Raw genomic sequence first — 23,476 nt, forward strand, 5'->3', positions numbered from 1 at the left:
AGGACTGATCTCTTTTAGAATGGACTGGTTGGATCTCCCTGCAGTCCTTGGGACTCTCAAGAGTCTTCTCCAACACCACAGTTCAAAAGCATCAATTCTTCAGCACTCAGCTTTCTTCACAGTCCAACTCTCACATCCATACATGACCACTGGAAAAACCATAGCCTTGACTAGACGGAACTTTGTTGGCAAAGTAATGTCTCTCCTTTTTAATATGCTATCTAGGTTGGTCATAACTTTCCTTCCAAGGAGTAAGGATCTTTTAATTTCATGGCTACAATCACCATCTGCAGTGATTTTGGAGCCCCCCAAAATAAAGTCTGACACTGTTTCCACTGTTTCCTCATCTTAAGATATATCAACGAATAGGACAGTACATGGTCTGCATAAACAGCCTGACAACTCTTTTGATTGACTCACAATCTGGATACTGCAGGAGGCATAAAAGGATCCCTAAATGAATAGGTGGTCAGCAGAAAGGTATACCTGGTTATGAGAAGGAGGAAAAAGTTACCCAAACCAAAAATACAGAGAAATGCATTTCAAAAAGCTGCAATGAATATGAAAAGGGAAGAAGACAGGGGCAGATGCTCATGATTGAGCCTGATGCAAATAATTCCTGATATGGAAAATCAGACTATTTCCCTCTCTGATGTTTAGAAATAGAGATATATATTTCCTTAGTTAGGCAGGAGAATGCTAGTCAATCATTTGTCATTCTCTAGTCATCGACAAAGATCAGAGAAAAATAAAACAACTCTTGTGTAGGTTATTCTATGAAAAAACCTCCCAGCTCATATCCCACTAGACAAAAAGTATTTCTCTAAGTATCCTCATGCTCCATTGAAAGCTGTTACCAAGGACATTGGAAGAGAAAAAACTTGTACCATTTGATGAGATCCACTGGGCATAGGAGCACAATCAAATTTGAACTTTGTTGTGTAGCATTTTTGAAGAATGTGATTCCTAAAGACAGCCATACACAATTTAATGAACCAAATATGTGTCCTTCAAGTACCTCATCTGAAAGCTAGTATTTTATCTTCTTGACTCTGATAAGATCCCCTTCCTCGGGTCATGATCAATTAGTTTCAGGAAGGAAATCTTTCCTTGTATTGAATAGCAGCATGAAATGCCTGCCATCATTCAAACATTATTTTTTTATGTATCAGATCAATACTTGTAACAGGAAAGGGCATGTTAGGGTAACTGCTTTGAGGGAAAGAGTGAGTGAAGATCTGGGAAAAAGAGATCATAAACTCTTCTTTTCTCCTTCTCTGCTGCTTACCTGACAGGTGTCTGCAGGGAAAATGCTAAATCCCACTTGCCTTTTGGTGACTCCTGGTGAGTCACAGATAATGGACCATGCTCTTTACCATTCTTTTATTACTAGACTTGTTAAACATGTCAGAGTACTTCTGGACACACAGTATTTTCTACACACTTCTCTTATTATTGGAGAACATGAGGCATAGAGGATTCCAGCATACCAAATTCTGAGCTTATATTTTAAGGCAAAAATATGCCAAAGTTTCTTAAAGACAAGATATCTTTTATTTCCTGGAAAATATGAAACAAAGGCTGAATCCATTTGAGGAGAGAAGTATTGCTGTCTATGTGTATGCATATTTTCAGTAGAGGAGGAGTTGAATGTCTTCACCTTTTAGTCTGACCTCAGAGATAAAGAAATTCTACAACATGGAACTTATTTAGCCTTAGGACAATGAATGCAATAGTAGGTGTAGGACACAAAAAGCTAGTAAATTGAGTAAATCTTTTCTGGAAAACCATTATGCACTGTGCATTACAAAGAAAAAAAAATACCTTTCAAATAGTTTGGAGATTTCATTCAGTAATCATCAAGAAATAATCATATATGAAAATTAAAATGTAACCACAGAATTGTGATGAAAATAGTGCATTTGAAGGCTACTCCTTTCCTTCAGGGTAGTTACAATGACTATTTGAAACACAGTTATATCATTTGGTTTGAGTTAATTTTTAGGTTTTTTGTTTTTCCATCTTTGTCAAGTTCATCTTATATTTGAAAATATGAGACATATTAACCAGTTTCCAATTCTCCAAGCTAAGATTCAGCAATACATGAACCCTGAACTTCGAGATGTTCAAGCTGGTTTTAGAAAAGGCAGAGGAACAAGAGATCAAATTGCCAACATCTGCTGGATCATCGAAAAAGGAAGAGAGTTCCAGAAAACCACCTATTTCTGCTTTATTGATTATGCCAAAGCCTTTGACTGTGTGGATGACAATAAACTGTGGAAAATTCTGAAAGAGATGGGAATACCAGACCACCTGACCTGCCTCTTGAGAAACTTGTATGCAGGTCAGGAAGCAACAGTTAGAACTGGACATGGAAAAACAGACTGGTTCCAAATAAGAAAAGGAATGAGTCAAGGCTGTATATTGTCACTGTGCTTATGTAACTTATATACAGAGTATATCATGAGAAACACTGGGCTGGAGGAAGCACAAGCTGGAATCAAGGTTGTCGGGAGAAATATCAATAACCTCGGATATGCAGATGACACCACCCTTATGGCAGAAAGTGGAGAGGAACTGAAGAGCTTCTTGATGAAAGTGAAAGTGGAGAGTGAAAAAGTTGGCTTAAAGCTCAACATTCAGAAAACTAAGACCATGGCATCTGGTCCCATCACTTCATGACAAATAGATGGGGAAAAAAGTAGAAACGGCGTCTGAGTTTATTTTTCTGGGTTCCAAAATCACTGCAGATGGTGACTGCAGCCATGAAATTAGGAGACACTCCTCGGATGGAAAGCTATGACCAACCTAGACAGCATATTAAAAAGCAGAGACATTACTTGGCCACAAAGGTCTGTCTAGTCAAGGCTATGGTTTTTCCAGTAGTCATGTATGGATGTGAGAGTTGGACCATAAAGAAAGCTGAACAGATAAGAATTGATGCTTTTGAACTGTGGTGTTGGAGAAAACTCTTGAGAGTCCTGCAGGGAGATCCAACCAGTCCATCCTAAAGGAGATCAGTCCTGGGTGTTCATTGGTAGGACTGATGTTGAAGCTGAAACTCCAATACTTTGGCCACCTGATGCAAAGAGCTGACTCTTTTGAAAAGACCTTGATGCTGGGAAAGACTGAGGGCAGGAGGAGAATGGGATGACAGAGGATGAGATGGTTAGATGGCATGACCGACTCAATGGACATGGGTTTGGGTGGACTCTGGGATTTGGTGATGGACAGGGAGGCCTGGCATGCTGCGGTCATGAGGTCGCAAAGAGTCAGACATGCTGAGTAACTGAACTGAACTGAACCAGTTTCCTTAGTTAAAACTATACAAAAATGTATAAATCAAAGAGATACCTTCCCTCCAACCTCAATATTTCTATCCCATTCATATCCACCCTTTATAATTCATCAATCTCATTAACTTGTGTTTTACTTTTAGTGTTCTTTTCAGCAAAAAATGAGTTCACCACGCATTTCACTTCCAATATTTTCTTACACAAATAACATACATTTTTAATTTGCAGTTTTTAGTTTTTCTTAGTAATTTTATTTTATAACAGATGGGTGAGCCAGGTTATTCAGCCAATCTCTTTAAATGAGTATGAAAATAATTTCCAATATTTTATTATGAGGAAAAGTGAAGCAGTAAATAATCTTGTGTGCATGTAGATTTATAATTTTGGTGGTATATCTTCAGAGACATGGAAATGAAGCTAATTTTTCTTTCATTCTCATGTCTTTCCAGATTTCCCTTTATAATGGTCACGCTAATTTGTACACCTAGCGTGTTACTTATACTAGTGTGTATTTCCCCAAAGCCACATTACTGAAAGCATGTGTGGTGTTAACATTAGTGTTTCCTAGACTTTTTATTACTGAAGTGGAAGATGGGATTTTAAAAGAGCTCATTTCACTTAATTAATCAGAGGTTTTTATCCTGAATAAAGTGCTGAGGACTTTTCACAACTTTGACTTTCCTATAGCAATATATCCTCAGTAGATCTTAAACACATCAAAAGAATAAAAGCAGAAACTGTTTGAATTTTACCCAGTGTTTATAGTTAGCTCTCAAAAAGTACTTATTTAACTACTTAATTGTAAATAGATAGGCAATAAATGAAATATTAAGGCAAAGTGAAAGAAAAATACATACAAAGTCATATTTTACCCCTTCAGGACTGTATTTACACTTAATCTGATTGCACCACAACTTTCTTTGTCATTTTATCTGGAAAAGCAAATTGAACTTGAAACCTAAATAAGAGGTCACTTAGTGAAGGACACTGCAAAACCCATGAGAAATGATCAGGCCACCTGATGAGAGATTTTGGTTGGAAAATGAATCCTTGATGAGTCTGGAATACAGTATGTCTCTTTTTTCTGTGCTCTCCATTTCCTGGTGCCATTTCTTACATCAAGTCCTAACACAGGAGAGTTTCTTGGGGAATTTAAACTGACAGCTTTGTGCTGATTAGAAGCCTTAGGACAAGGCATCTTTGAAATGAGATCAATGTCAGTGCTTTTGCCCACAGCAGTCATGAGAGGAGAAAAAAATAAAATCAACAAATACTTCACAACACTCTTTATTAGAAGAAAATATGCCTCAGGAGCATGGAGGAGGAAAAGGAAAGGGTTCCACATTGTGTGCCTAAAAGACTTTCAGCAATGCCAATGAGAACAAACTTTCTTCCCTCTAAAGAGTATGAATAAACACCTAGATACACACATAAAATATGCCACAACTAAACATTTCAGATATTCTGAAGGATCTAGGAAATAGTCAGCTTCCTTCTTTTTTAAAACTCAAGGTTTAGGTTTAAAATAAAATTGAGAGGAAGATACAGAGATTTCTCACATATCCCCTACTCCAACACATGCATAGCTTCCCCTGATATGTTATTAACATTCCACACCAGAGGGGTGCATTTATTACAATTGTTCTATCAACACTGATGTATCATGATCATCCAAAGTCCAGACTTTATATTAAATTCACTGTTAGTGTTGAACATTCTATGGGTTTGGACAAATGTATAATAACATATATACATCAATATAATCTCATATAGAGTATACTTCCTGCACTAAAAATATCCTGTGTAAGGTCTGTCTAGTCAAAACTGTGGTTTTTCCAGTAGTCATGTATGGATGTGAGAGTAGGACCATAAAGAAAGCTGAACACATAAGAATTGATGCTTTTGAACTGTGGTGTTGGAGAAGACTCTTGAGAGTCCCTTGGACTGCAAAGAGATCCAACCAGTCCATCCTGAAGGAAATCAGTCCTGAATATTCATTGGGAGGACTGATGCTGAAGCTGACACTGCAATACTTTGTCCACCTGATGCAAAGAACTGACTCATTGGAAAAGACCCTGATGCTGGGAAAGACTGAAGGCATGAGGATAAGGGGGATGACAAAGGATGAGATGGTTGGATGGTATCCCTGACTCAATAGATATGAGTAAAATCCGGGGGTTGGTGATGGACAGGGAGATCTGGCATGCTGCAGTTCATGGGGTCACAAAGAGTCAGACACGACTGAGCAACTGAACTGAACTGAACTGAAAAATATCCTGAGCTGTGCTTACTTATCATCCCCCTTCTCCCTGTCAGTCATTGACCTTTTTACTGTATCCATTGTGTTGCTTTTTCCAGAATTTCATATACTTGAAATCAACAGTATGTTAGCCTTTTCAGATTGGCTTATTTCACTTTAAAATACATATGTAAGATTTCCCAGTCTCTTTTCACAACTTAATAGCTCATTTTGTTTTAACCCTGAAGATTGCTTCATTTCCTATTTTACCACAACATATATTTATCCACTCAACTACTGAAAGGCATCTTGGTTGCTTCCAAGTTTTGGCAATTAAAAATATAGCTGTTATCAACATTTTTGCTTGGAGTTTTGTGTAAACACAAATTTTCAACTCCTTGATTAAACACCAAAGAAATGCAATTGCTGTATTACATGGTAGGAAGATAATTTGTCTTATAAGAAATGTCAAACTATTTTCAAAACTATGTGTATGAGTCTACATTCCCATCAGCAATGTATGAAAGTTCCTATTGTACCACATCTTCATGGATATTTGGTGTTATCATTGTGCCAGATTTAGATTATTCTACTAAGTGTTATTTATTAGATAATAAATAATAAATTAAATATTACTAATAAGTAATAGTTTCATGTTGTTTAATTTGAATTCCCCTAATAACATATAAGATACCAAGGGAACATTTCATGCAAAGATGGGCTCGATAAAGGACAGAAATGGTATGGACCTAACAGAAGCAGAAGATATTGAGAAGAGGTGGCAAGAATACACAGAAGAACTGTACAAAAAAGATCTTCATGACCCAGATAATCACGATGGTGTAATCACTCACCTAGAGCCAGACATCCTGGAATGTGAGGTCAAGCATCACTACAAACAAAGCTAGCATAGGTGATGGAATTCCAGTTGAGCTCTTTCAAATCCTGAAAGATGATGCTGTGAAAGTGCTGCCCTCAATATGCCAGCAAATTTGGAAAACTCAGCAGTGGCCACAGGACTGGAAAAGGTCAGGTTTCATCCCAATCCCAAAGAAAAGCAATGCCAAAGAATGCTCAAACTACCGCACAGTTGCACTCATCTCACACGCTAGTAAAGTAATGCTCAAAATTCTCCAAGCCAGGCTTCAGCAATACATGAACCGTGAATTTCCTGATGTTCAAGCTGGTTTTAGAAAAGGAAGAGGAACAAGAGATCAAATTGCCAACATCCGTTGGATCATCAAAAAAGCAAGAAACTTACAGAAAAACATCTATTTCTGCTTTATTGACTATGCCAAAGCCTTTGACTGTGTGGATCACAATAAACTGTGGAAAATTCTGAAAGAGATGGGAATACCAGACCACCTGACCTGCCTCTTGAGAAACCTGTATGCAGGTCAAGAAGCAACAGTTAGAACTGGACATGGAAAAACAGACTGGTTCCAAATAGGAAAAGGAGTGAGTCAAGTCTGTATATTGTCACTGTGCTTATTTAACTTATATACAGAGTATATCATGAGAAACGCTGGGCTGGGGAAAGCACAAGCTGGAATCAAGATTGTCGGGAGAAATATCAATAACCTCAGATATGCAGATGACACCACCCTCATGGCAGAAAGTGAAGAGGAACTGAAGAGCTTCTTGATGAAAGTGAAAGTGGAGAGTGAAAAAGTTGGCTTAAAGCTCAACATTCAGAAAACAAAAATCATGGCATCTGGTCCCATCACTTCATGGGAAATAGATGGGAAAACAGTGGAAACAGTGTCAGACTTTATTTTGGGGGGCTCCAAAATCACTGCAGATGGTGACTACAGCCATGAAATTAAAAGACGCTTACTCCTTGGAAGGAAAGTTATGACCAACCTAGATAACATATTCAAAAGCAGAGATATTACTTTGCCAAGAAAGGTCTGTCTAGTCAAGGCTATGATTTTTCCAGTGGTCATGTATGGATGTGAGAGTTGGACTATGAAGAAAGCTGAGCACTGAAAAATTGATGCTTTTGAACTGTGATGTTGGAGAAGACTCTTGAGAGTCCCTTGGACTGCAAGGAGATCCAACCAGTCCATTCTAAAGGAGATCAGTCAGTCCTGGGTGTTCTTTGGAAGGAATGATGCTAAAGCTGAAACTCCAGTACTTTGGCTACCTCATGCAAAGAGTTGACTTATTGGAAAAGACTCTGATGCTGGGAGGGATTGGGGGCAGGAGGAGAAGGGGACGACAGAGGATGAGATGGCTGGATGGCATCACCACCTCTATGGAAGTGAGTCTGAGTGAACTCCGGGAGTTGGTGATGTGCAGGGAGGCCTGGCATGCTGTGATTCATGGGGTCGCAAAGAGTCGGACATGACTGAGCGACTAAGCTGAACTGAACTGAATAACATATGATGTTGAGCACCTTTTCATATGTTTATTTGCCATCTGCACATCTATGGAGAGTGTTGGTTAAGGTCTTATGTCTATTATTTATTTAGATTTTTTCTTCTGTTGTTTTTGATGTTGAGCATTGTGTATTTTGGATAACATTTTTCATATTGAATGTGTCTTATGAAATTATATTTTCATAGTGTTTTTTCTTCTAATTCTCTTGATATTGTTGTTCAAATAGAAGTTTTAAAAATGTTACCTGACTCAGCTTATCACTTATTTCTTTCACAGATGTTTTTTGATGTTCTATCTAAATATATATTACCATTCCAAAGATCATGTAGATTTTCTCCTATTATCCTCTAGAATAATGCAATTAGTTCTGTGATTCATTTTGAATTTTACAATTAGGTCTGTGATCCATTGTGAGTTAATTTTTGTGAAGACTATAAAGTCTGTGTCTAGATTCACTTTTTGCAAATGGATGTCCAGTTTTTTCATCATTTGTTGAAAATACTATCTTTATAATTTTGTATTGCCTTTGCTTCTTTGTCAAAGATCCATTGCCTATATTTACATGTGTCTATTTCTGTGCTGTCTGCTCTGTTCCATTGATCTGTTAGTCTAAACTTGTTTCAATATCAAATTTTTAATTATTGTAGCTTTAAAGTAGGTCTTGAGTTGGACATGACTTAGCAACTAAACAACAACAGCAAATTAATTCTTAAAGTTGTGTTGTCAGTCCTCCAACTTCTTCTCTTTAATATTTTGAAGATTATTCTGTATCTTTTGAACCTCCCCATAAACTTTAGAATCTTCTTATTGATATCCGTAAAATGTCTTGCTAGGATTATGATTCGGAGAAGGCAATGGCACCCCATTCCAGTACTCTTGCTTGGAAAAGCCCATGGACAGAGGAGCCTGGTATGCTGCAGTCCATGGGGTCGCTAAGAGTCAGACACGGCAGAGCGACTTCACTTTGACATTTCAGTTTCATGCGTTGGAGAAGGAAATGGCAACCCCCTCCAGTGTTCTTGCCTGGAGAATCCCAGGGACGGGGGAGCCTGATGGGCTGCCATCATGGGGTCGCACAGAGTCGGACACAACTGAAGCAACCTAGCAGCAGCAGCAGGAGCAGGATTATGATTAAAATTGCATTGAATCTATAAATTAAGTTGGGAAGAATTGGCATCTTGATAATATAGAGTCATCTTTTCCATGAACATGATATATCTCTCCATTTATCTAGTTCTTTGATTTAATTTATTACAATTTTGTGTTTGCTTTATATACATTTTATATTTATTTTGTTAGATTTACCTAAGCATTTCATTTTTCAGGGTAGGGTGTGTTAATAAATATGATACCGTGATTTTAATTTCAAATTCTTCTGGGTTATTGCTGCTATATGGGAAAGAAATTGACGTTTGTATATTAACCATGTATGCTGTGATCTTGCTATAATAATTTGTCTCAGGACTTTTTTGCTTTATTCTTTAAGATTTTCTACATAGATGATTGCATCATCTGCCAAAAAAAGAAAAGAAAAAGAAAAGCAATTTTATGTTGTTCTCCACAGTCTGTATATCTTTTGTTTTCTTGCCTTTTTGTATTTGCAAGGACTTTCAGTATGATGTTAAAAGGGAGTGGTAAGAGGAGATATCCTCACCTTCTACGTTATCAGAATTTGAAAGTTTCAAGTTTATCACCAAAAAGTGTGGTATTATTGCTGTTGTTGCTTAGTCACTAAGACATATTCGACTCTTTTGTGACCCCATGGACTGCAGCCTGCTAGATTCCTATATTGCCTGGGATTTTCCAGGCTAGAATACTGGAGTGAGTTGCCATTTCCTTCACCAGGGATATTCTCAACCCAGGGATTGAATTTATACCTCCTGCTGGGCAGGTGGATTCTTTATTACCAAGACAACTGGGAAGCCCAAGTATGGTTTTAGCTGGACCTTTTTGGAGATAGTCTTTATCAAGTTGAGAAAATTCTCTATTCAGAGTTTTCTGAGAGTTGTTCTCATGAGTAGCTGTTGGATTTTTTCAAACGCTTTGTGTGTGTGTGTGTGTGTTAATTGGTATAATCCTGAGGTTTTTCATTTTCAGACTGTCGATGTGATGAATTACCTTAATTAATTTTCAAATGTTGAATGAGACTTGCATACCTGGCATAAATTCCACTTAACCATGGTATACAATTCATTATTATCATTTTTGGATGGTTTACTAACATTTTGTTGATATTTTTGCATCTATGTTCATAAGAGATATTGACTTGTATTAGTAGTTCCCTCCCCCTGCCCTTGGGATGTCTTTGTCTGGTTTTGTTGTTAAAATATTGCTGGTCTTAGAATGAGCTGGGCTTCCCAGATGGCACTAGTGGTAAAGAACACGTTTGCCAATATAGGAGATATAAAAGATGCCCATTCGATCCCTGCATGAAGAAAATCTCCTGGAAGAGGTCATGGCAACCCATTCCAGTATTCTTGCCTGGAAAATCCCATGGGCAGAGGAGCCTGGTGGGCTACAGTCCTTGGGGTTGCAAAGAGTGGGACATGACTAAAGCAGCTTAGCAGTAGAATGAGTTAGAACGTATTTCCTTTGCTTCTGTTTTTTGGAAAAGATTGTAGATAATTGGTATATTTTATTCATAAATGTTTGGAGAAATCTACCATTGTACTCATCTGAGCTTCATGTTCTGTTTTGAAAGGTTATTAATTATTGATTCAATTTATTTAATAGACATAGGCCTTTTCAGATTGTTTGTTTCATTTTTGTGTGTGTTTTGGCAGTTTTGTCTTTCAAGGAATTGGTCTATTTTATCTAGGTTATTAGATCTTGTCCACTTATTCCTTTTTTATCCTTTTAATTACCATGTGATATGTAGTGATAGCCCTCTTTCGTTTCTTTTTCTAGCAATTTGTGTTATCATTTTTTCTTATTAAATCTAACTAGAGGCTTATTGATTTTATAGATATTTTCAAAGAACTTTTGCTTTTGTTTGTTATGTCTTTGGTTTTATTTTTTCAATTGTATTCATTTGTGTTTTAATCCTTTTTATTATGTTTCTTCTTACTTTAGTAGTTTTTCTAGTTTCCTAATGTGGAAACTTAGATTATTTGCTTTAGATATTTTTTCTCTTTTTAAATATTTACATTCAATGTTATACTTTTGGTTAGATTTTTGAGATTTGTTTTTGATTCATTTTCTTCACATTAGAGCCCACTTGCTTAAATTCTTGAGGAAGAAGCTTGGAGTATCATCATATTTCTGCATACGTGTTCAAAAAAAAAGGGGGGGGAGCTTTTTACACCTGGTTAGCCAAGCTATAGGAAAATTGTTTTAATATTTTCTGGTCAAATGGAAAAATGACTGGTAGAACCTAAATTAAAGATGATGCATGCCTATTTCCAATTCTAATTTCTTCATATTATCGTAATTCCATACACACTTAAAGTTCTCACCCAGTGTGGGAAGCAAAATGCTGGTTTTGTTTTTTGTATCTATTTTGCTAAAGCTCAGTAGAGTATTCTGGTAGTCTTAAGGTTCCCAGAAATTTATGAGTAAGAAAATGTAAATCAATACTAAATAATTTAGTGATATGGGCATCTTTATGAGTGACATGGGGACGTTTACTTAGGAAATTTTCTCTTACAAGGAAGAAATGTTAATACCATCACATATACAGGTTAACAATACTAACACTGAATATTCAACATTCCAGACTCAGATTCAACATCACCTTCTCCAGAAAGCCTCTATGACTTCTCTAAAGAATTGAGTACTTGATTCTCTTATTCCAGAAATTATATATTCTTTTAATATAAATTTTAAAAATATAAGGCATTCTACATAATATTTAGAGACACACAGAAAATGGTGTACTTGTGAAAGAAAAACAGGAAGGGGCATATTTGTATGATAATATGACTTTTACTAGACATTTGTTAATAATTCACATTATACTGTTAATATGTATTCATTTGTTACTCCCTTTCTTTTATGAGATTAGAAGGAAAAGGAGATTATATTTGTCTCTGAACTGTCAAAACTGAACTCCTAGCCTCACCTATTGTATGTCTTCAAAATATTTATCACATGAATGAGTAAGAGATCGACTGAATGCGTGAATACATACATGATTTGAGCAAGGCTGAACCTGAGTGTAATATATCACACTCTAACCTGCTTTTCATTCATCCTGATGCCTGCCAATTCAGTAAGTAATTTTATCCTTTTGATTGTGCATTTCGGTAATTGCTAAAAGAAAGAAATGTGTATGTGTGTGTGAATGTATTTGGGATTCTAAATACTTTTTGTGCTGAATATAATGTTGGTGCTTTTTTAGAACAGATTTGAGTAGAAAAAAATCTGAAAGTGTTTCCAAAACTCAGCTTCTGTCCACTAGTACCTAATAGAAACACACAGTTTTGGGTGAAGCAGAAAAGAATAGCTTTATTTCTTTGCCAGTTACAGTGCGCTAATGCCCTCAAAGCTGTGTGTCTCACCCTGGAGTGGGTATTGAGGAGTCTTATAGTATTCAAGGAGCAGGGCATGCTCAGTTTATGGACATTTTTCTGATTGGTTGGTGATGAGGTAGTTGGGAGTCAGCACTATCAACCTTCTGATTCCAGCCTGGGGTCCACATGCTTATGGGCAGCATACATTTAATTTCTCCCACCTCATAGTTGTTTCAGTATCTGCAAAACAGCTCAAAGGATTTGACTCCGAATATTATCCACAGTTCCTGAGGAACAGCTAAATGTCCTTGACTTATTTAATGGATAAAGTTTTATTATTTTGTCTTGCTCAATTGTTTTCCTTTCTTTCTCCACTTCATCTCTTCTCTAATTATACTTATTCTTTGACTAAATTTTTCTACAGACAAAAGGCAGACAGAGAACATGGGTAGTAGCCTATTCTGGGAAGTTCTCATAAAGTCCTGCTTGGTTATGATGACACTGAAGTTTAAAATGAGAAGGAGAAGTTATTGTCTCCAACAGGTCATAGATTAATTTGGGCAATGAGTATAAGCTGATGTCTTTTCGAGCTGGACGGAAAGCACTGCTAGGGCAACAGGGTTAGGGGCTGTAAAGTAGATGGTCTCAAACTGATAATTTTATCTAGTATAATGAAAGTACTTTAAGAATGTTATTTTAACAACTTCATTGAAATATAATGGAATACAATATATTTGTACACACATAAAACATATAACTTTATGCTTTTAACGTATGTATAATACCTGTGAAATCATCATCATTGTTAATAAACATATCCATGTATATTCCTAGAGTTTTCCTATGTTCCTTAGTAATTCCTCACCTCAGCCTCTATCCATAGAGCCAATCATCTGCTTTCCAAGATATAGATTAATTTACATAAGTGGAATCATACAGTATATATTTTTCTTAGTATGACTCTTTTCATTTTGTATATTTTTGAATGTAAATTTTGTAACTAGTGACACAAGCGACAATCAATGAGCTAGATAGTTTTTATATATAGTTATCTAATTAATTTCATCTACAAAATTAAATTATTAAAAGGGTCTTTAAAGTGGTCCTTATGGAAATTGATTTGTTTCTGACAAAGGCAATCATTCCATTTGCAGAGGCTAATTATTTTACTCAGGTAGTAATAGAAGAAACAATGTATTATTATTATTGCACAACTGAAAGATGATTACAACAAAATGACAAATAGTAATTCATTAGTTTTTAAAGGAAGAAGACTTTCTCCTTAGTTTGTGTAATTCTCAGTTCAGAAGTGGAAAAGAAGCACTCTAGCTTTAAAATTCTGTATGGAGTATCAATTCTAAAAATTTATGTTTGATGAGGCAGCTTCCTCAGTGGCTTTATACTTTGAAAGATCTCACAAGCCTCTGCAAACCCACACACTGGCTTCACATCCAATTTAAACAATACTATTACGAGAAAGACATGAGATTTTCTTTTTTAATCTCTTAATTGAAAGGAAGACAATATATATCTTCAAGGGCTGATAGAGTTTTTAGAAAGCAATATTTTTGAGATACAGTCAATCTATAATATTATAAAAGTTTCAGGTATGCAAAATAGTGATTACCAAATTTTAAAGGTTATACTCATTTATAGTATTATAAAATATTGGCTATATTCCTTGTGATGAACAATATAGGCTTGCAGTTTATTTATTTTATATATAACAGTTTGCATCTCTTAATCTTCTACTTCTATCTTACCACTCTATGTTTTCCTCTCCCTACTGGTAGCGACTTGTTTGTTCTCTACATCTGTGAATTTGTTTCTTTTTGTTATATTCAGTAGTTTGCTTTCTTTTTTAGATTCCACAAATAAGTGATAACATTAAGTATTTGTCTTTCTCTGTTTGACTTATTTCACTAAGCATAATACCCTCCAGCTCCATCCATGTTATTGCAAATGACAAAATGGCATTCTTTTCCATGGGTGAGTGACACTCTGTGTGTGTGTGTGTGTGTGGTGTGTGTGTGTGTGTGTGCATGTAGGACATCTTTATCCATTCATCTGTTTATGAACACTTAGATTACTTCCATATAATGGTTATTGTAAACAATACTGCTATGAACATTGGGACACATGTATCTTTTCAAATTAGTGTTTTTGTTCTTTTGTTCTTTTTGTTCTGTTCTTTTCAGATACATACTCAGGAGTGAAATTGCTGGATCACATGGTAGTACTGTTTTTTAGTACTTTAAGGAAACTCCATACTGTTTTTTACATTAGCTGCTCCAATTTACATCCCCATAGTGTATAAAGAAGCATTTTCTGTTATCCACATCCTCACCAACATCTGTTGATTGTGGTCATTTGAATGAAAGCCATTCTGACTGTTCTGAGGTGATATCTTGTAGTTTTGATTTACATTTCTCTGATAATTAGCAATGTTGAGCATCTTTTCATGTGCCTACGTGTCTTCTGTGGGGGAAAAAAGTGTCAATTCAGGTCTTCCACCCATTTCTTAATTGGGTTGTTTGTTTTTTCTTACATTGATATATCTAAGTTGTTAATATATTTTAGATATTAACTACTTAGTAGCCATAACACTTGCAAATATTTCTCCCATTCAGTACATTGTCTTTTCATTGTATCTGTGGTTTTCTTTGCTAAGTAAAACCTAAATAGTGATATTTTAACAAAAGGAATACATATGCCTTTCACATACTGCTAAGAGGAATCAGCCAGGGTGAGATTAATATAATTCTATTTCAGTGAAAGGACAGTCATTTTTACAAATTACATTTTATAATTATTTTACTTTCTTCATTGTGATCAAAAAATAGTCTCATCTGTAATTGTAAGTTTGAAAGATAAATTTTTTTATCTTTCACATTTACATTTCTGAGATTTCTACCTAGTACACTGTCAGTGAGTGATATCTGTTTCCTATAAGTCTATCACCAAGACACTGCATGAGGTGCTGAGTGATTAAACAACATTTAAGGCACAGTTCCTCCCTTCAAGAAGATAATTAATGCTGAGCTAGGAGTAAAACATACATATAATGGATAACTTGGATTTCATAGTGATGGACAAGCATCTTGCAAAACCACAGAGAATTTAAGTGACCTGAGTGATCAGAGGAGAGAGCCTTTGGAAGCTGAGTGGTCCTGAGATCCCCAGAGTGGAGAACTGTAGATCAATTTTGAGGTGAGTAGGATTCAGGCAGGAAGAGTATTTGGGTTGGTGGCAGGAGAAGATTTCTGGATGGAGGAATAGGGATCACTAAAATGAACAAGACAAAATATAGTCTCAGAGGACAGCAACATCACCTGGGAATGAGGATGATGAATAAAAGAGTAGAACATGTCAAAGTGGATGAGGTTTGGAGAACCCAGAAGGGCCTATTGCCTGGGGCTAAGGATAGATATGTTCATTGCATTCTTCAGATTATTCTATAATTTTCCTACACTCTCATCCTTTCCAAAAGCATTGTAAAAGTCCCATGCTACTATTCATAACAAGAAAAAAAAATTGATAGGAGTTGCAGGGATCAATTGCACCTGACCAGAACCCAGCCCACTGAGGTGTGGGGGGATTGGGATACTAACCTCTAGCAGTCATATAGAAAGCCCAAGAATACCCAATCTTTTGTTGGTCTGGCCAGTGCTCTAGGGATAGGTGGAATAGTTATTGTTGTCTATGTACTTAAGTCTCAGAATGTAAGGACTTCATCTAAGACCACATAGCTAATAGGCCTAGCAACCAGACCACATGCTCTTGACTGTCATTCAACGTTCTTTTCAGTAAATGAAGCAGCTATTGGATGCTAAACTTGTTTTGAAGATTGACAGAAGTTGAGTAGTAAATCTGGAATTCAATAACTATGAACTAATGTTGGTGACCTTTAGACAATAGTGTTCTGCAGTGTCTTTTAGAATTATGTTATCTGTACATAACACTTGTTCATATTTCTTTTTTTATGAATACTAAAATGTTAACACTGAATTTGTTATATATTTTAAAAATAAATAAACTGAGACTTTAACTTTTCCATCATATTGTTTTCTTTGCTACTACCTTACAGAATCCTTTACTCTTCTGGTCAGTCACTGTAAAAGCACCAAGCATATCTAGTTCCACCACAGATATACCGTGATATGCACTTTTGTTGTGTCTCCATAATACAGGGCAGTGCCTGCTCTAGTAGGAATACAGTCAGTAACGTTTGAGGATAAATAAGAATACATGAGTATTTGAACTCCATGATGAAAAAAAAAAATTCTTGCCAAATTTTGCAATCCTAGAGTCCTTTAGAATTGTAAATACTCATGATAGTGTTCTAATCTTGATTTTTACTCTTTCAGCAAAAGTTAAGAAACTAACCAACTGCAATGAACAAAAGGCATCAAATGTGATTGTTACGCTGATTATTTCTTGGCAAATGGTGTGTTAGGGGCTCATTAGCAGCATGTTTTCTCAAAGAAACAAATGAGTTTCACATTCCCTTTCCTCTCCATTACCTTATGATATTTCTATTTCCTTTTGCTGATATCTCAGTGAATAAATTTAATACTGGACATCATTTTATCTCACTTCTGTGGAAATGAACTTATGGGTAAGCAATTATGATTTATTTGGATTAAACAGTAGGTTATACATGTTAGTTTTATCTGTGATTGACAAATACGCCACTTTGATATGAGAAGTTCATTATTCCACCATGTTATTTTGGCTAATATATTACAATTATTTTTAAGTAGATAAATTAAGATTTTTAGTTGGAATTTCAATATTAAACTCTCAAAAATTAATGCAATGAATATACAGAAAAGAGGAAGCATATAGTAGACCTAAAAAGCACCATAGACTTATTCAATATTATTAAGAATTTTACAATATTCACACAACAGTAGGATATAAATTCTATTCACACTCCAATAGATTATAAACTAGGAGACACTGGAACATATCCAGGGGCATAAAACAAGGTGCAGAAACTTCATGGCCTAAAGATATTAAAATCATACAGAGTCTGTTCTCTTATCACTGTGGAATTAGGTTAGAAATGAATATCAAAAGATATTTGAAAGTAACATACATATTTTCAAGTGCAGTATTACATTTACCAAGCGAGATATTTGACTTAGCCATTGAAAGCCTCAATAAAGTAAGAAGACTGAAAAAACACAGAGGGTGATTACAGAAAGTATTAATGAGAAATTAATATCAAAGATACTTAAAAAATACTTTATAAATTAAATGTCCATTTTTATTAATAAGTGATGGATGTATCTAAGAAGCCATAACAAGGAAGATTAGGAAATATTTTTAACAGAATAAAAATGAAAAGAGAATTTACCATAATTTGTTGTATGTACCTGAAAGTGGTCAATGCAGCTAAATGTAATGTGGAATCTTGAATAAGGTATGAAAATAAATAATGGACACTAGCATAAAATTCTTTGAAATTTGAATAAAATCTAAACTTTATTTAATAATATTGTATCACATGTTAATTTCCTGTTTTGTTTTTCATACAACATAGTATTTCTTTACATTCTTAGAACTGGATTAGATATTTCAAACCTCATTCAAATTTTTTTTAAATCACTAAGAAAATAAACATTCTAGTCTTTTAGCCATAATATTAGATGCTAAAATACATGGAACTATATCCAAGTTTTGAGTGAATATAAATCTGAAATCTATCTAGCATTCTATTCAAACTAAATCAAACAAGCAGAATCCAAAAGTTATCAAGTGGAATCAGAATGTCATATATTTTTTTAGGTATGCAAAAATTGGTAAGTTTTCTCAAATATATACATACTATCTATCTATATATTTATTTATATTACACATACTATATATATTTATATATATAAAATGTGTGTGTGTGTACAAAAGCTTTTCTACTACACTTGATAAAGGCTTGAGAAAGAACAACAACAACAAAAAAGAGACAGAGAAATTGGAGAACATAAGCAAAATGAAATGGGATCACTGAATATGAATTAGAAAAAGTGAAACAAACCAGATAAAAGTGAAATATCTTCATATGATTCAGTTGTTTTTAAACATGGATGCTCATAAGAAACACATCTGGAGCTTTGGATAAAAATAACAATGTCTGGACATTTGCATTTTTCAAAAAAGTTCCAAGGTAATTCTGATATACTCTACCATGTTTTTTAATGTGGAATTGACTATTTTTTTAATGTAAAAGTGTTTGTGATGAATACCAAATATCCTCCCCACTGAGTAAGTAAAATATCCATTCCTTCCTCTATAAAGATTTCAGAAAATATTACTTATCGATGAAGTAGAGAAGTTATGTTTTAGATTCTTCAGTTTGAATGCAAAGCAAATGTAGTTTGATTTAAGGGAGAAATTTAATAGATGTGGTACACACATCTGTGAAAACTTGTGGACAATGATCAATTATCACTATTTCAAGCAAAAATCCAGTTTTTGTTGTTGTTGTTTTGTGGTGCTTTGTTTTGCCTCCACAAATTCCTTGATTGTATTGAGACAACGAAGCCTAAATGCAGCTTTTGTTGCATCTCATACTTGCTGTCCATGCGGGGGCTCCCTTTTGTCTTAGATTCACCCCATTAAGTACCAGTATTCTTGTGCTTTTGCTTCATTGGAGACACTATTCACTCTATGGATATTTTTTCTCATTTAATGGCCAAGACATGGAAACAACTTAAGTGTCCATCAATGGATGAATGGATAAAGAAGATGTGGTTTGTATATACAGTAGAATATTATTCATACACAAAAAAGAATGAAATAGTATCATCTGCAGCAACATGGAAGGACCTGGAGATTATCACACTAAGTGAAGTAAGTCAGACAAAGAACGGCAAGTATCATATAATATCACTTATTTGTGAAATCTAAAAAAAAAAAAAGTTACAAGGAAACATATTTACAAAAGAGAAACAGACTCACAGACACAGAAAATAAGCTAATGATTACCAAAGAGGAAAGGGTGGGGAAGAAAGATAAATTAGGAGTTTGGGATTAATATACACACTGCTGCTGCTTCTGCAGCTAAGTCGCTTCAGTCATGACCAAAGCTCCCCCGTCCCTGGGATTCTCCAGGCAAGAACACTGGAGTGGCTTGCCATTTCCTTCTCCAATGCATGAAAGTGAAAAGTGAAAGTGAAGTCGCTCAGTCGTGTCCGACTCTCAGCGACCCCATGGACTGCAGCCTACCAGGCTCCTCCATCCATGGGATTTTCCAGGCAAGAGTACTGGAGTTGGGTAATATATACACACTACTATATATAAAAATAGATAACTAACTAGGACCTCCAGTGTAACATAGGGAACTATACTCAATATCTTGTAATAATCTATAATGGAAAAAATCTAAATATATATATGCATTATATATATATATATATATATGAATCAATATACTGTACCCACAAAACTAACAATGTTGTAAATCAAGTGCACTTCAATAAAAGTAACCCCAATAAAAATAATAATAATAATGAATCTTTGAAGCATACATACATACTATAAGTCACCAGATTTTTTTCTGCTCCTCTGTATGAGATGCCAGCCTGAGCTATAGAGCTGCAAAGGTGGAAGGCCTGGATGGAGTCTTCCCTGAGGCAGGGGCTGTACAGGTAAGCAATTACAGAACAATGGGAGTCACCTGGGAGAGTTGGGTGGAGCTCAACAGAGAAGTCTGGAGAAGGCAATGACAACCCACTCCAGTACTCTTGCCTGGAAAATCCCATGGAGGGAGGGAGGAGCCTGGTAGGCTGAAGTCCATGAGGTTGTGAAGAGTCGGACACGACTGAGTGACTTCACTTTCACTTTTCATGCATTGGAGAAGGAAATGGCAGCCCACTCCAGTGTTCTTGCCTGGAGAATCCCAGGGACAGTGGAGCCTGAAGGGCTGCCGTCTATAGAGTCGCACAGAGTCAGACACTTCTGAATCGACTTAGCAGCAGCAGCAGCAACAGAGAGATACAAGTCAACACAGCCAACCTTTGAATTCTCTGTCTTCATAGTAATATGTTAGTTGTTCAGTCATGCCCGACTCTTTGCAACCCCATGGACTTCAGCCCACCAGGCTCCTCCATCAGTGGGATTTTTCAGGCAAGGATGCTGGAGTGTGTTGCCATTTCCTTCTCCAGGAGATCTTCCCGACCCAGGGATAGAACTCACATCTCCTGCACCTCAGGCAGATTCTTTACTGACTGAGCTATGAAGGAAACTGTCGTCATGGTGGGAGGCTATTCTTAGACAAATGTACATGGCATCTGCCCTTGGAAAAGCCTCTGAGGTTCTCCTGTGAGAAAAGTAGGAATGAAGAAAAAGGGGTGAAATGGTAGGGAAACAGAACGGAAATCTGATCTCCTGGAGCAGAGGAATCAGAAAAAGACTGTAGGAGAAAGAGAATACTTTTCAATCTGTTCCCAGAAGTTTTCATATGTTCATACTGGGTCCAATTTTTTATTTCTTTTGAATTTTTTAAATTGAAATAAATAGTTTACAATGTTGTATTAAATTCAAGTGTACAGTAAAGTGATTGAGTTTATATATATATTTCAGATTTCCTTGATAGGTTATTTCAAAATATTGAGTATAGTTCCTTGTATACAGTAGTTCCTTTTGGTTATCAGTTTTATACATAGCAATGTGCATATATTAATCCCAAGCTCCTTATTTATCCGCTCCACTCTCTTTCCCCTTTGGTAACCATAAGCTTGTTTTCTCTACCTCTGAAGCTGTTTATGTTTTATAAATAAAATCATTTGTATAATTTTTTTTTAGATGCCATATATAAGTGATATCATATGATATTCATCTTTTTCTGTCTGACCTACTTCATTTAGTATGATAAGGCCCATTCATGTTGTTGCAAATAACATTTTATGGCTGAGTAACATTCCATTAAATAAGAAGGGTGACAATATACAGCCTTGACATACTCCTTTTCCTATTTGGAACCAGTCTGTTATTCCATGTCCAGTTCTAACTTGCTTTGTGACCTGCATATAGGTTTCTCAAGAGGCAGGTCAAGTGGTCTGGCATTCCCATCTCTTTCAGAATTTTCCACAGTTTATTGTGATCCACACAGTCCAAGGCTTTGGCATAGTCAATAAAGCAGAAATAGATGTTTTTCTGGAACTCTCTTGCTTTTTCCATGATCCAGCGGATGTTGTCAATTAGATCTCTGGTTCCTCTGCCTTTTCTAAAACCAGCTTGAACATCTGGAAGTTCATGGTTCACGTATTACTAAAGCCTGGCTTGGGGAATTTTGAGCATTACTTTACTAGCGTGTGAGATGAGTGCAATTGTGTGGTAATTTGAGCATTCTTTGGCATTGCCTTTCTGTGGGATTGGAATGAAAACTGACCTTTTCCAGTCCTGTAGCCACTGCTGAGTTTTCCAAATTTGCTGGCAAATTCAGTGCAGCACTTTCACAACATCATCTTTCAGGATTTGAAACAGCTCATGCAGAGTACATCATGAGACATGCTGGGCTGGAAGAAGCACAAGCTGGAATCAAGATTGCCGGGAGAAATATCAATAACCTCAAATATGCAGATGACGCCATCCTTATGGCAGAAAGTGAAGAGGAACTAAAAAGCCTCTTGATGAAAGTGAAAGTGGAGAGTGAAAAAGTTGGCTTAAAGCTCAACATTCAGAAAACGAAGATCATGGCATCTGATCCCATCACTTCATGGGAAATAGATGGGGAAAGAGTGGAAACAGTGTCAGACTTTATTTTTGGGGCTCTAAAATCACGACAGATGGTGATTGCAGCCATGTAATTAAAAGACGCTTACTCCTTGGAAGTAAAGTTATGACCAACATAGACAGCATATTCAAAAGCAGAGACATTACTTTGCCAACAAACGTCGGTCTAGTCAAGGCTATGGTTTTTCCCGTGGTCATGTATGGATGTGAGAGTTGGACTGTGAAGAAAGCTGAGTGCCGAAGAATTGATGCTTTTGAACTGTGGTGTTGGAAAAGACTTTTGAGAGTCCCTTGGACTTCAAGGAGATCCAACCAGTCCATTCTAAAGGAGATCATCCCTGGGATTTCTTTGGAAGGAATGATGCTAAAGTTGAAACTCCAGTACTTTGGCTACCTCATGAGAAGAGTTGACTCATTGGAAAAGACTCTGAGGCTGGGAGGGATTGGGGGCAGGAGGAAAAGGGGACGACAGAGGATGGGATGGCTGGATGACATCACTGACTTGATGGACGTGAGTCTGAGTGAACTCCGGGAGTTGGTGATGGACAGGGAGGCCTGGCGTGCTGCGATTCATGGGGCCGCAAAGGGTCAGACACGACTGAGTGACTGAACTGGACTGAACTGAACTGAACATTCTATTGTACTGGAATATAAATATACCATTTTTTAAATCTATCATCTGTTGATGGACATTTAGGGTTATTCCATATTTTGGCTATCAATGTTTACTTCTAATTTTACTGAGAAGGATAAACCTCACAGGAGAGCCTGGGACCGCATGGCTAAGTACTCCAGAGTGATTGTCTCTGACAGTCTTGTCTTCCTTGGCCTTCTGATCTTCTGTGGATCCATTATGCTAACCTTGTGTCTGGAAACAATTTTCTCCTGCTCAGTTCTGAGCTCCTGAAGATCAGGGTTCATCAGTTCAGCTGCTAGTACCCAGCCCTCACACACAGAAGTTTTTCAGAAAATGCACAAAGAAAGGACAGCAGGGATTTGGAAACTGATTGAGAAAGCAATCTTACCTACACAGGTTTTTTCTGACAGTGTAATAGGCATAACTGGAATGGCTACAAGGCAGCAGTGAGGCAAAAAGCATGAATGAGACATAACAAAGAGACAAACAATTTTAAAAACTGAAGCAAGGCAAAGCGGATAACCATTTGACAACTGGAATAATATATGTGGAAAATGGGGTGGAGGAAATATTTCTATGGGATATGGAACGAGCAGAATATATTGTAGAATTAAGAGAGACAAAGAGAGGCAGGTGAGGTTTCTTGCAGGGGTCAAGAGAAGGTAATACATGGAGATCCAGGGGCAGAGCCAAGAATCTATCCCCTTAACCCCTGCAAAGACTGCAACAGAAAGGT

General features: G+C 36.3%; 1 long non-coding RNA gene across 1 annotated transcript in view; it reads right to left on the bottom strand.

Moving 5' to 3' along the window:
• The window catches only part of LOC112442359 (uncharacterized), an 87,672-nt gene extending 67,657 nt beyond the window's left edge, over nt 1-20,015 (bottom strand). Inside the window, exon 1 of the long non-coding RNA XR_003030471.2 lies at nt 19,902-20,015. This is a non-coding gene — a long non-coding RNA (uncharacterized lncRNA). The remainder of the gene's footprint in view (nt 1-19,901) is intronic.
• Between the last annotated feature and the right edge of the window lie 3,461 nt (nt 20,016-23,476).

Source organism: Bos taurus, chromosome 2 (assembly GCF_002263795.3).
Source record: "Bos taurus isolate L1 Dominette 01449 registration number 42190680 breed Hereford chromosome 2, ARS-UCD2.0, whole genome shotgun sequence".
Taxonomy (NCBI): Eukaryota; Metazoa; Chordata; class Mammalia; order Artiodactyla; family Bovidae; genus Bos; species Bos taurus.